We start from the raw sequence: 15,003 nt of genomic DNA on the forward strand, positions 1-15,003 counted from the left end.
TTTATGTAAATAATGTATATATTTATAATTTATTTATATTTAATTGTATTATCAAAATCTGTAGTATGTGTTGTTGATTTCAAATATGTATAACATTTATATGTTTGACTTTTGTTATTATTATTACTAATCTTTCTTTGTCTGAAATATGTCATTCTGTTATGTTTATTATTATTGAAGTTATACTTGGTATATCACCTCGGTGGAAGCGGACGTAAAATACAACTAACCATCATCATTCACAATAACTTGTCTACGTGGACATAAAATTCCGGGAAAGAACGATTCTAAATAAAACTAATGACCCTACATTATTATATGAACGTCTGGTCGTCATTAACGTAATATATAACGTTCCTTTTCAAATAACAATTTATGGGATTGGTCGATAAAAATAGCAGAATCATCAAGGGCGGATAACCTGAAAACGTGTCTCCCCCATAGATTAACCCAGGGAAAAGTGGAGTAGAACGGAATGAGTACAGTGGGTAACCGAGGATGATGCTACCCATTCGGCTACCCAACCCCCTATAAGAGAGTATAAGATTACCTTTATTTAAAGAAAGAAATTAAAAAAATAAACAAATGCAATTATATAAATGTCCTCGTACACAACAATACCATACACCACTAGTATTAATGAAAACTGTATATAATAATAATAATTATAATAACATCATGATTTATAAAGTGTATTAATACTGGAGAACGGTTTCTAATGTGCTGTTCAGGTTTTTTTACAACATTTATTTATATTGTGCTTTATAAACGCTTAATTACAAGGGTCCCTTCTGTTCACAGATCTAAGTACATAAATCCATCAATGAGGAATCAGTATGGAGGGTGTCTTAAAAAGATATTTCCATTTATTTATGTATAATTCCGGAGATATCTCAATCTCCAATTTAGCATGTTCTACTAAAAAGCTTTCATACTTATTAATATTCAGTATTTCGTTTCGTAGTTTAGCCCGGTATATATAGAACTTAGTTAAAATAATTACATGATTAATGAAGATCCATTCAGTATTATTTATATAATCTGGTTTGTTAGTTAAACCAAGATGTTTGATATGTGTTTTTATATCTATATTTATATTGCTGCGATCTAAAATGGTATGAAAATGATTCCATATTATTTGTGAAAAAGGGCAGAAAACAAAGAGATGTTCTACATTTTCTATATTAGATTCACAGAAAGTGCAGAGTGTGTTATCTACTTTTCTAATTTTGAATAATTTATCATTTGTGAATATAATCCTATGGAGATATTTGTATTCAAAGCTTCTCAGTTTTGTACTAAGACATACAGTGTTTATTATTTTAAATGTGTTTTCTACGTCTAGATCGCTTAGCTCGGTATTTAGAATGTATTCCCATTTTGCAATGGCTTTTGGCCTGCTAAACTTTGCTTTTATCCGGCTATCATAAATATCTTTTGAATCCACGTTGTGAAAACCGGTATTATATATTTTGTTAAAGTTAATATTTATATCTTCCAAAGGAGTTATATTACAATTAAAATTGGTATGTATCGCACTTTCAAATTCGTTCGGTTCCTGTACATACCTCAAAATACATTTTTCTATTCCATTTAAGATAAATTGATGTTTTTCTAAATATTGAGCATCGATCTTATTTATTTTATCAAAATATTCACTAACATACCAAATATTCTTGTTAAAAAAAACTTTTAAAAATATAATTTTATTATTAATCTTTATATTTGTATTATTCCAAATAATTTGATTTTTAGCTTGGACAATGTTCTTTATATGTGTTGTGTAAATTTTATACCAGTTGGCATAAAGGTTTTTATAAAAAGGAATGTTTAAATTTAGCTTTTCTGGAAAGTTGCAAGCAGGTAATAAATTTCCACCATATTCAGCCATAATGAATTCATATGGTATGAGCCATGTTTGAAAGGGTGACTGGTATATTTTTTTAATCCAAAAAATGCTATTACATATTAGGAATTCTTTTAAGTCAATCATTTTTAATCAGCAATTTGTATTGTTCTGTATAAGAATATCTCGCTTTATTCTATTAGGTCCGTTCCATATAAATTTGTAAAATATTGAATTTAGTTTTTGAATAGTAGAGTCCGACACTGGATTAACAGTTGCCGGGTAAAGAATTTTTGAAATACAAAATGTTTTAATTATTTGTATTTTTCCAATTAAAGATAATTTATGTTTATCCCATATTTTTAATATTTGTTCTATTTCATTTATCTTATTTGTAAAATTTAACTCATCAGTAATATGAGTGTCTTTTGAAAAATGTATCCCGAGAATTTTTATGACTTTTTCGCATAAAACTATACCGGTTGATTTTACTTTTTGCATTAAATTCATATCACACCTGTTTAAATCTATAGCCTCTGTTTTATTAACGTTAATTATAAGTCCTGAGACTAAACCAAAAAGTCTCAGTATCTCAAACAAATGACGCGCAGAGCTAAAATCTTTTAATAATGCCGTTATATCGTCAGCAAAAGCTACAACTTTTATGGATTTACGTCCAAATATTATTCCATTTATATTTACATCGTCTCTAATAGCGTATAGTAACAGTTCTATGATTAAATTAAAAAGATTGGATGACATTGGATCGCCTTGTCGAACACCCCTTTTTACATCAAAATAAGGGGTTGTAAATCCATTGTTTATTAAACAACAGGTGATATTCTTCTAAAGGGTTTTTATCCATCTAATAAAATTACGCCCGAAACCGTACGATGATAAAGCTTTGATTAAAAAATCATGATTTATGCTGTCGAAGGCTTTTTGGAAATCTATAGCTAAAAGAAAGCCTATTATTCTTTTTTGTTTTGCAAGATCAAAACAATCGGAAATAATACGGGTATTTTCATGAATGTGGCGACATGGTATAAACGCGGATTGATTAGGGTGTATTAACTGGTTCAAAAATGGTTTTAATCCGTTCGACAAAACCTTGCTCACCAACTTCACATCGACATTAACAAGCGTAATGGGCCTCCAGTTAGTTAAGCATGTTCTATCTTTATTACCTTAAGGAATGAGTTTAATAACTGATTGACGTTGTGTTACGGATAAAGATTCTTCTTCAAAGATACAGTTATATGAGTCTAATAATAATACATAAATATCAGACCAAAAATGTCGATAAAATTCAATTGTGATACCATCGTTTCCTGGAGATTTATTTATTTTAAACGCGTTTAAGGCCTTCTGAAGTTCGAAGTAGTCAATTTTGAATTCAAATAAATCTTTCTGATAATCATTTAGCCTTCCTACAGGCCTAAAATTTGTTATAAAATTACTTTCCCTTTCAAAACACGAATCTTTCGACGCATATAAGTTTTTATAAAATAAGAATATTTCTCCCGATATTTCAATGGGGTCAAATATAATAGAATCGTCAGATTTTTGGAGCTTTTTTTATTGTAGTAGCACACTTTCTTTCTTTTTCTAAGTTTGGAAATAATTTTGTGTTTTTTTCACCGTTTTCATACCAGTTTTGTTTGGACCTAATAATTGCTCTTTGTGTCTCATCAAGGTAAATGTTGTCTAATGATTGCTTAACCTCGGTATATTGATCATAAAGTTTTTCGATAATTTTGTTGTTACTAGGCTCCTGTTTACTGATAAGGGATTCAAGCTCGATCAGTTCCTGAGTTAAGCTATTTTTTATAGCTTTTTTAAATTTGTGTTTCTTTTTGGAATATTCTATAGAAAATTCCTTTATCTTAAATTTAATGAAGTCCCATAAACCATTTTTATTTTGTTTGTCCAAATATTTACTTTTCCATATCGGTATAGATGATTTTATCAATTTAGTATATGTTTTGTCTTTTGTTAAACGCTTATTATTTTGATTTAAAATTCTGAATATGTCTAAGAGATTATAATGATTAATTATATTGAAAATGGCATTTTGGCCTTTTCGTTTCAGTTTGTAGTTTCCGCCATATCTATCAAGTTTAACATTTAGGATATTATTAAAATCTCCGCCAATTATCATTGAGAACGAGTCAAGTTCACCACATAGCTGCTGTAAAGATTTAAGTAATCTTGTATAATAAGTGTATTGGTCACTGTCAGATATAGGACTATATGTATTGACTAAAACTAAGATATTATTATAGATACTTATTACTAAGATGTTGAAATAACCATTTTCATCAGATTGGTTTTTAAGAGTCATTCCACGAGAAAACCATGCAATATCATGCAGATGTTCGAAGGTGGGGGTCGGCCGTTTTAGTTCATATTCATAGGGTTTGGTAGACCAATCGAGCCTACTCCCCAGCCAAAATCGCCGATTTCAGAAATCAACCGTTTCCGAGATACTGGCCGATTACGTTTTTCGGCTGATTTTTGCCATTTTTAAGCGAAAATTTAGCTATTTTTGTCGCACTACTACCGCCGTTACATGGCCATGGAGAACTAGGTTTTGGTTGTTCGTGATGGTCGGTGTCTTACCCGATCACATTATCATGGTTACCCGGTTCAAGTTCATTTTCCATAGGTGTCAGGAGACTACACAAGATACGTGTCTGGAGATACCCGAAATGTACCCTATCTTCAGATCGCGATAACTCCACTGGAGCAGGGTTTGCGATAAAAATTAAAATCAATTTATTTGCAGCTTGACCAGTTCTAACAACATAAGAAATAAAATCTTTGTCAGCTAACTTGCAACAGTATGAAAATTCGTGTCGAAAGTTACCAAAAACTTCAGTTTTTATTGGGATACATCGGCGGATTATTCAGGTACTCAATCGCTTATATTGTTATTCAACGGGTCAATATATCAACTCCAGCTCCCCTTCAACCCGCTTTGCCAAAATATTCAGTCTCGGTGTGGTTTGGTATCCAGTCTACAAATCTAAGATGGCGTCTCCCAGTGAATTTGGATTTTCGCAAATTCTCGATCTAAAATGTCGATCGTGAATATTTAAACATTTTTTTTTTCTATGAAAAATGAGAAATTTAAATTCAAATGATGAAAGTCGACAATTAAGCAACTGATTTTTAGAAAAAAAAGGTTGATATAACCCACTTTAAAACGTTACTCCTTCAAATTATATCAAAATATTTGGTGTCATCATGGTCAAGAACTTATCAATGGACAATCTTTCTTTGAAATATTAGTTCAATACGTCATTTTTATACGCCCACATTTTCATGTGGACGTATTATGCCGTCGCCCCTGTCCGTCCGTCCGTCCACAATTGCTTGTGGACTCTCTACAGGTCACAATTCTTATCCGATTTCGACGAAACTTGAAATATAGGTTTATCCCCAAAAGATCTCGGCTGCTTTCGATATTGGCATGTATCGGATCGAAACTTCATGGATTATGGCCCCTGTTTGTACGAAAAATCACGTTTTTAGCTTGTGGACCCTGTAGAGGTCACAATTTGTATCCGATTTTGTTGAAACTTGAAATGTAAGTTTATAACCCAAAGATCTCAGTTCCTTTCGATATTTCCGCACATCGGACATTAACTTTCTGAATAATGGCCCCTGATTGTACGAAAAATCACGTTTTTAGCTTGTGGACCCTATAGAAGTCATAATTTTTATCCGATTTAAAAAACCGTTCTATTATATCACCGTTACACCCTAAGGATGACTGAGCTCGAATTTCGTGAAAATCAGCCCAAAATTGACAGACAAAATGGCCGCCATTCGTTCCAAAATAGCGTAAGAATATGGTATATCAAGGTTGTGGACCCTATAGAGGTCACAATTTTTATCCGATTTTGTTGAAACTTGAAATGTAAGTTTATAACCCAAGGATCTCGGTTCCTTTCGATATTCGTGCATATCGGGCCGTAACTTCCTGAATTATGGCCCCTGATTGTACGAAAAATCACGTTTTTAGCTTGTGGACCCTATAGAAGTCATAATTTTTATCCGATTTAAAAAAAAAACGTTCTATTATATCACCGTTACACCCTAAGGATGACTGAGTTCGAATTTCGTGAAAATCGGCCCAAAATTGACAGACAAAATGGCCGCCATTCGTTCCCAAATAGCGTAAGAATATGGTATATCAAGGTTGTGGACCCTATAGGGGTCACAATTTTTATCCGATTTTGTTGAAACTTGAAATGTAAGTTTATAACACAAAGAGCTTAGTTCCTTTCGATATATGCGCATATCGAATTGTAATTTCCTGAATTATGGCCCTTGATTGTAGGAAAAATCACTTTCTTGTTAGCTTGTTCTCTATCCATCTCTCGAAAATGTGGGCGTATCCTGCCTGGCAGCCGCTGGTTATAAAAGCAGATGATGCTGCAACTCTACATTCAAATGATGAAAGTCGACAATTATGCAAAACAGACCCAATTTTCATGAAAATCGCCTATTTGACCTTGACCGTGACCTTCAATTGCGAGGTCATCAAGGATACATGCAATTTGAAGTCCACACGTTGCTCATCAACAAACCATATCTCATTCGAAAATATCGAAAAACAAATGAGTTAGAGTTGGGATTTCAAAAATTTTCTTGTCGGACATTTTACCGAAAGTAAAGTGGCATAACTCTTATCGTTATTTAAGCAGACGGTTTATACCACAATTAAAAATCACGTGTCAACAAAATATTCAAATCCTGTACGTAATAACAATACGTGCACTTCGATATTTTTGATATTTAATTCTCCTGTATTCATTTGCCCCGTTGAAGCAGAATAGTAGGACGTTAAACCCCATTTCATTCCATTCATTCTATTTATTCTATGGTATTCAAAGTTATGTTATTTATATTCGTACAAAATTACGTGTTTTCGTAATACATTGATTGAATGAAAGCTTGCCGATCCTGCTTCGGCTTCAAATTCACAGCAGTAATATTCCTTCAAAATAACGTGTCTTCGTTTATACGACAGCAAATGAATGAAGAACTTCCGAAATAAGAATAGTTGGTGATGTCAAAACATCGTTTTCTTCTTTATAAAATGTCGACAAAATATTCAGATCCGCACGTAATAAAAATAGAAACACCTCACTATTTTTGTACGCCTACATTTTCGTGTGGACGTATATTGTCGTCGCCCCAGTCCGTCCATCCTTCCAGATTTTCGTGTGGACGTATATTGTCGTTGCCCCTGTCCGCCCACAATTTGTTTATGGACACTCTACAGGTCACAATTTTTACCCACTTTCAACAAAACTTGAAATATAGGTTTATGTCCCTAAGATCTCGCTTACTTTCGATATTGGCATGTATCGGACCGTAACGTCGTGTACTATGGCTCCTGATTTTACGAAAAATTATGTTTTTAGCTTGTGGGCACTGGAGGTCACAATTTTTATCCGATTTTGATGAAACTTAAAAGGTGTGTTTATAACCCAAATATATCAGTTCCTGTCGATATTCCCGCATATCGGACGTTAACGTCCAGGATTATGGCCCATGATTGTACAAAAAGTCGCATTTTTAGCTTGTAGCCCCCTCTAGAGGTCACAATTTTTATTCGATTTCAAGAAACGTTTTAATATATCACCGTTACTCGCTAATGCTGGCGGAGCTCTATTTTCGTGAAAATCGGGCGAAACTGCAGGATAAAATGGCCGCTCTTCGTACGCAAATAGTGTAACAGTATGTAATTCCAGGGTTGTGGACACGCTCGAGGTCAATTTTTGTTTGATTTTGATGAGATCCCAAAGATCCCAAAGATATTGGTCCCTGTCGATATTCGCGCATATCTTACCGTAACTTCGTGGAATATGGCCCCCGATTTTACGAAAAATCGCGTTTTTAGCTTGAAGTTCTTCTAGATGTTATAATTTTTATCCAATTATAAAAACCGTTTCAATATATCACCGTTACGCCTTAATGACGACTAAGTTCGAATTTCATGAAAATCGGACCGAACCTGCTGGACAAAATGGCTGCTCCTCATACGCAAATAGTGTAAAAATATGTAATTCCAAGAGTGTGGACACTCTAGAGAACATAATTTTTTATCCGATTTTGATAAAACTTAAAATGTATGTTTATATTGCAAAGATCTCGGTTCCGTTCGATATTCGCTCATATCACACCGTACCTCCCTGAGTTATGGCCCCTGAATATACGAAAAATCACGGGGTTTTTTTTAGCTTGTAGTCCCTCTTGATGTCACAATTTTTATTCAACTTGATGAAACTTTTATATATACTTTTATATCCCAAAGATCTTGGTTCCTTTTGATATTGGGGGATCACGTGGCTAAGTGGGTAAGACGCTAGCTCGCTAGCCTGGAGGTCGGGTGTTCGATCCCTGCATTGACCGAGAAAGTTCATCCAGATTTTCCGGCGTGGTTCTCCCTTGTCAGTGATGCAGGACGGAGGGGCTCACAAGGAAAGCTGTCTAGTCGTTCGGATGGGACGAAAAACCGAGGTCCCGTGTACACATTGGCGTGCACGTAAAAGATCCCTTGGCAGTTGGAATTCGATATAAGAGTAGGCCGTAGTGCCGCTGTCCGGGCAAAATTTCCCTCATAGCACACTGTATGGCGTATGCCCGTCTTCATTAGCCCAGGTTAGGAGCAGAACAGTAGGACGTTAAACTCCATTTCATTTCATTTCTTTTGATATTGTCGCATGTCGGACTGTAACATACTGGATGATGGCCCCTGATTGTACGAAAAATCGCTTTTTATTTTGCTTGTTCTCTGTCCATCTCTTTAAAAATGTGGGCGTATCTTGCATGGCAACCGCTTATTCATTATTTAATTCCAGTATGGTATTCAAATTTATGTCAGTAATATTCCTACAAAATTACGTGCTTTCGTTGTACGATAGAATGAAATTTGCCGATCCGTGCCTGCTTCAATCAAATTCACAGCAGTAATATTCCTCCAAAATTACGAGTCTTTGTTTAAAGGGCAGCAAATGAAAGAAAGACGTTCGAAATGAGAATTACTTGTGGTGATGTCAAATCATTTTCGTAAAATGGTATTTTAAAATTACATTCATAGTTAAATCGCTTCTAAAAGGCATACAGAACTTTAGCATATGGCGTACGACACCGTTAACATATAACACATACAGTAGTGTCGTAGTAAGCACTGCCGTATATGGTGTGCGATAATCGAGATAGCAGGAAAGTGCCACTGTAGATGGGAACTTATATATGGTGTAGTTTCATTACGGAAAATAAGTTAAAGGTTTAATACGATGCTATATACTATTAGGATAATATGTCACATCAAGGACTAGTTTCTACGTGCTGTCGGTTGATATCAATGAGATTAAATTGTCCGGCAATGGAGAAACCACCGAGGTAATCACGTAGATAAGGTTGATACTCACTCTTATTGGATTGATAAATAGTCCTACAAAAGAGAAGCAATGACTTCTGTTCAAGACTAGATTGATGAAATATCGTAGGACATGTCCGGAATGTACGGACGAAATCCCAACACTTAAAAAGCGGAAATTCGACGCGAAAAGTGACGAATTTCGCCACTTTCGACACAAATTTTCATACTGTTGAAGGTTAGTTGACAACAATTTTATTTTTTATGTTGTTAGAACAGGTCAAGCTGCAAATAAAACGATTTCCATTTTTATCGTAAACCCTCCTCCAGTGGAGTTATCGCAATTTGAAGAAAGGGTATAATTCAGGTGTCTGCAGACACGTATTTTGTGTAGTATCATGACACCTACGGAAAGAGAGGTTGCACTGGGTGACCATTATAATATGGTAGGGTGAGACCCGGACTATAATCACCAACCAAAACTTTGTTCGCCATTGGTCGATTAACGGCTATAGCAATGCTACAAAAATGGTCGAAATTTGACCGGAAAATGACGAAAATTAGCCAAAAAACGTAATCGGGCTGTATCTCAGAAACGGTTGATTTCTAAAATCGGCGATTTTGGCTGTGGAGTAGGCTCGATGGGTCGACCAAACCCTGTAAATATGAACTCAATCGGCCGACCCCCACCTTCGAACCTTCTGCATGGTTTTCGCGTGGAATGGCTCTTAATAACATTAATGTTGTTATTTTTCAAGAAAATAGCTGTCCCCGATGAGTTAGTTCTACCATGTGAAAACAATATGCGATCCGCCCATTCGCTTTGCCAATCGGTTTCATCGCAAACACTACTGTGAGTTTCTTGAAGGAAATTAATAGCGCATGATTGTTCATGTAACCAATTAAATATCTTTTTTTCTCTTTAAGGCATTTCGAATTCCTCTTACATTGATGGATAGAAGATTAATAGACGTCATTTAATATTATTTAAAAGTAAATAAGCAAATTTGAAGCTATGAATGAGATAATAGATCTGTGTGAAGGAAAGCCCTTTTTGAGAACATAATTGTAAGGAATAATAATAATAATAATAATAATACATTATTTCTCTGTGCGTTGAATACATAGAAGTGCTCTTATATCTAAGAAAATACGATAATATACTTTCAAGTTTTATATATTCCCTATACTTGCATATAAGTTTTGAATGTACATGTTTCATTTTCATTGTGCGAAATCTAAGTGTGCTTAATACGCAATAAAGGATTCACATACTATATGCGACATGGAAAACCATCACATGTCCACGGTGTGTGAGGGGGATAACTCATATATCGGAATTTATAACATTCTCAAAGAGGAATATGATCTACAGACATATTAAGAGAACAAACATTTTGCAGATATCAGCACATAAGTAAATTTGTTGCTGACGCCTCGATTAGTAATATTTTTCGGCGTTTCATGATTGCTATATGGGGTGATAATCTTATAGACATGTTATAGGTAGTTATCTACATGCATTAATATGTACCAAGACTTTTCATATAGGATTACTAAAATATTTTAGCCAAAAAAGATTCTTTATCTCTACTATACTATTCAAAAAAAGTAGGGGATATTTGAATTTTAAGTGTTATTAAAGTCACCTAATGAAACTGACGAAAAAACAAATGACAAAATGAAATGAAGTTCACATTCATCGATTTATTCCAAATGATCGTTAGACTAAGTAAGGCAAAGACTGACCATTATAAGGGTCAAATGATACCCGGGGTCAAACAGCAAAGTTACCACAGCATCACAACCAAGTCAGTAACGGGTAAATCCTCCTCTGTTTGCCAAACAAGCATTGATCCGACGTGGCATACTCCTAATGAGACGTCTAAGGTTATTTTGGTCCAGATTGTCCCATTCCTGTTGCAACGCAGCAGCAAGTTCTTGGACATTGGCAGGACGTTGTTGACGTTGACGTAACCTCTGTCCAAGCATGTCCCAGACATGCTCGATGGGGGAGAGGTCGGGACTCAGTGCTGGCCAAGGTAATGTGGTGATGTTCTGTTGTTGGAGGTAACCTGTAACGATCCTGGCCCTGTGACATCTTGCGTTGTCATCCTGGAAGATGAAACGGCGGCCATGAGGTCGTGCGAACTGCACAACATGGACTGCCAAGATGTTGTCCCGGTAGTACTGGCCTGTAACACGCCCTGCAACAACATGTAAAGCCGTTCTTCCAGCAACAGTGATGCCTCCCCACACCATAACAGAACCACCCCCAAATCGATCATGTCTGATGACGTTAACGTCTTGGAAGCGCTCGTTTCGACGACGCCACACCCTCCTACGTCTGTCCAAAAAATCAACAGTGAACCTTGACTCATCTGAAAACATCACATTGCTCCAGCGTCGATTATCCCAGTGTTGACGATCCCTACACCAACGACGTCTTGCCTGAATGTGATGATCTCTCAAACAAGGGATCACGCGAGGACGTCGGGCGCGAAGGTGACCCCTATGCAGTCGATTCCGAATCGTCTGGCCACTCACTCTCACACCAGTGTCTGTTTGAAGACGAGCGCTGATCTGATTTGCTGTGATGACACGATTTCTCAAGGCCAAGGTATGGATAAATCGATCCTGGGCTTGAGTTGTCGCCCTTGGTCGACCTGAGCGTGGTCTGTCCTGTACAGATTGTGTATCACGGTATCTGGACCATAGCCTGCTTATGACAGACTGAGAAACATTCATCGTCCGCGCCACAACCGCCTGTATTGTGCCGATCTGTAGCATGCCAAGGGCACGTAACCTTTCATTTTGGGTAAGCCGACGCATATCAAAATTTGTTTTCTGGTCACTAAAACAATTAAACTGATGTTTCCACCCTGGAATTCAATGCCACAATGACTGTAACATTCAAAGTCAGAGTCGTGCAAATTTTGGGTTGGACCCCCATGATGATCCCAAGCATCACCTGCATTCCATGCGGTAGCTATTGGTGCGTTTGGGCGTCACATGTAACTGGAAATGTTTCTTCTGTTAGGTTCTATAGTGACTTTTTTCGTAGTCATTTGCATATTTTAGTATTATGCCCCCAAAATCAAATATCCCCTACTTTTTTTTGAATAGTATATAAGGGACTAATTATACATGTAGCATAAAATATATCAGTAAAAAAACATTACATACAGACAGGTTTTTTATGGCTATAACCAAGTACCCCATTAATAACAGATTTAATGCTAAGAATAGATATCAGCTAGGAATCAAATTGACAGACGCTGTTGATAAGGGTTCATTGAAAGGTGTACTACTCTTTCAAGAGCACCTTATACCACTTCTCGTTTGAGGCGTGTGTATTGCTAACGAAAAGTTTATGCATGACGTTGATATTAATCGTGGTAATGCTATTATATCATACAGCACACGAATAATTGAGGCCATTTATTTATATTTAGAGGATAAAGTGTTTATTGAAGATGTCCTACTCTTTCTAGAGCATCTTATACCACCTAATGTTTGAGGCGTGCATATAGCTGACGTATCTTTGTTGACATTTTCCTATGACAGGTCTATATTAATTGTACTAATGCTATTACATCATATAAACATGCATGTATAATAAACACAAGACTAGTTGAGGACATTAAGTTAAACGTTAACAACTCATATAAGGTGGTTTATCTAAGGAAGATTGCCTATAGCTCCATGTCTAGGTGTTGATGTAAACATCAATTCTTGATCTGAGTTAAGCGGTGTCCGGTGATTGGAACGTCCTTGTAAATTTTCATCCAAGAAGGATCGTGGGTTACGTGTGGCATTATGCGGGATATCTGTTTCACGATTATGAAATTGGTTAAGGTCTTATTCAGATTTGATGAGGATTATCTCTTCACTAAGTAGTTTAGCATATATTCTTCCGTCAAAGGTCCAACAGTTTTTATGATTTTCTTTTTAAAAAGTTCCCTGCAAGATTTGAAGAGAAAGGAACGCTTTCTTGTAAGAGCTTCATTGATAAATAACTTTGTCGGTTTATTTGGGTCCGAGTTTCCACTTTTTAAATTACTTTTTTTTGCCATATATCAGAGCTCTGTCCCTGTAGCTTATGAAACGAACAATTATATCACGGTTGGATCCCTGCTGTCTTTTACCAACACGATGTGTTCGGCCGATTTGTTTTTTTGATATTTTTAGTGACCTGTCATCTTTTAGAATTTCATTATTTATCACATCTAGGACGATTTTATCAGTGTCTTCTGTATCATGTGTATGTGGTTCGGGTATGCCACTAAATTTGAGGCATGTACGTCTTGAATATTGCTCCATGTCATCAACTCGATTTTCGAGCAGGTGGATACGGTTGGACATGGATTCAATAATGTCCGGCTGTAAGCATGAAATTAGATAACCCCTAGCTTGGTCGCGCTTCAAAAGTTCATAGATGAAAATTTTAAAACTTACATCATCTTTCATCATTGAGTCAAGAAATTCATTTATACTGGCTGAATCATAGTTTGATGAACTATCTGAGCGGGGTCGTTTTAACGATCCTGCCCGCCTCTCTTTATCTTTCGTCTTAATATCTTTAGGTCTACCCATTATTTTATTTTAAAACACTAACTACGGGTAACAAATTAACTTGATATGATTAGGTCACTAGCTAGGTTGATCTTTGTATAAACACTCTGGGTGGCAGACGACTGTGAGCTGAGCTCACTAGTCATGTGATATCTCAGGTTGATTTTTTCTTTTTATAAAATGTTTCAATATATCACTATATCAAATAAAAATTGCTTCTCAGACGACAACATACATACTTGCTGTGATGTACCTCAATTATCGTTGAAGAATCTTATATTCTTATGTTATGTATTAAGTTAGATAATGGAGTAGTTGTCCCCTCGATCTACATCACGTTCACTTCAGTCCGCCAGGTTCTTATATTCACAGAATACATGTATTTACACAGAGATCAGGTCTTGTGCCCATATACAGTGTACAAAATTAAAAGATATATACCAACCAGTAAATAAAAGTACACACCGGTATAAGAGAAAAACAAACAGTTACGTAAGTAAAATGGTTCTCGTAAAATGAATTAGAAATGAAATGGTCTAATGAAGATGGGCATATACGCCATACAGTGTGCTATATGGCAAATTTTGCCTGGGCACAGCACTAGGGCCTACGTTTATATCGAATTACATCTGCCAAGGGTTCTTTTTACGTGCACACCAATGTATACACGGGACCTCGACTAGGCTGCTGTCCTTGTGCCTTGTCAGCCCCTCCGCCTGCACCATTGACAAGGGGAAACCGTCGGAAATAATTAGAATAAAAAAGTAAAATAAAAACATACAGTAAGCATAAAGTGACAAAATATAATATGAAAATCTATTGACATGTACAGTACATTTAAGTAAAACATATTTAAAATATGTAATACAGGTAATTTCATCAATATCATCATCACTATTAAAATCAATGTCACTGTCAGCATATGTTTGGCTGTCACTTTTATATTCGCACAATATACACAAATCCATACACGAAAGTTTTCACTTGTAACAAGTACATCTATTACTGATCTATCTGTAAAAGTATAATGCAGCTTAAGTTGATTTACATTCACGTTGAAAATTTTGTTTGGTTCTTGATCTCTATTCACCCTAACCCTGTCATTTGTTCAATAAAGTTTAACAAGAGGGGTTTAAATTTCCACCGCTACAGTCAGGCAACCAGGGAGGAATGCGCCAGAATA

Source organism: Patella vulgata, chromosome 1 (assembly GCF_932274485.2).
Source record: "Patella vulgata chromosome 1, xgPatVulg1.2, whole genome shotgun sequence".
Classification (NCBI taxonomy): domain Eukaryota; kingdom Metazoa; phylum Mollusca; class Gastropoda; family Patellidae; genus Patella; species Patella vulgata.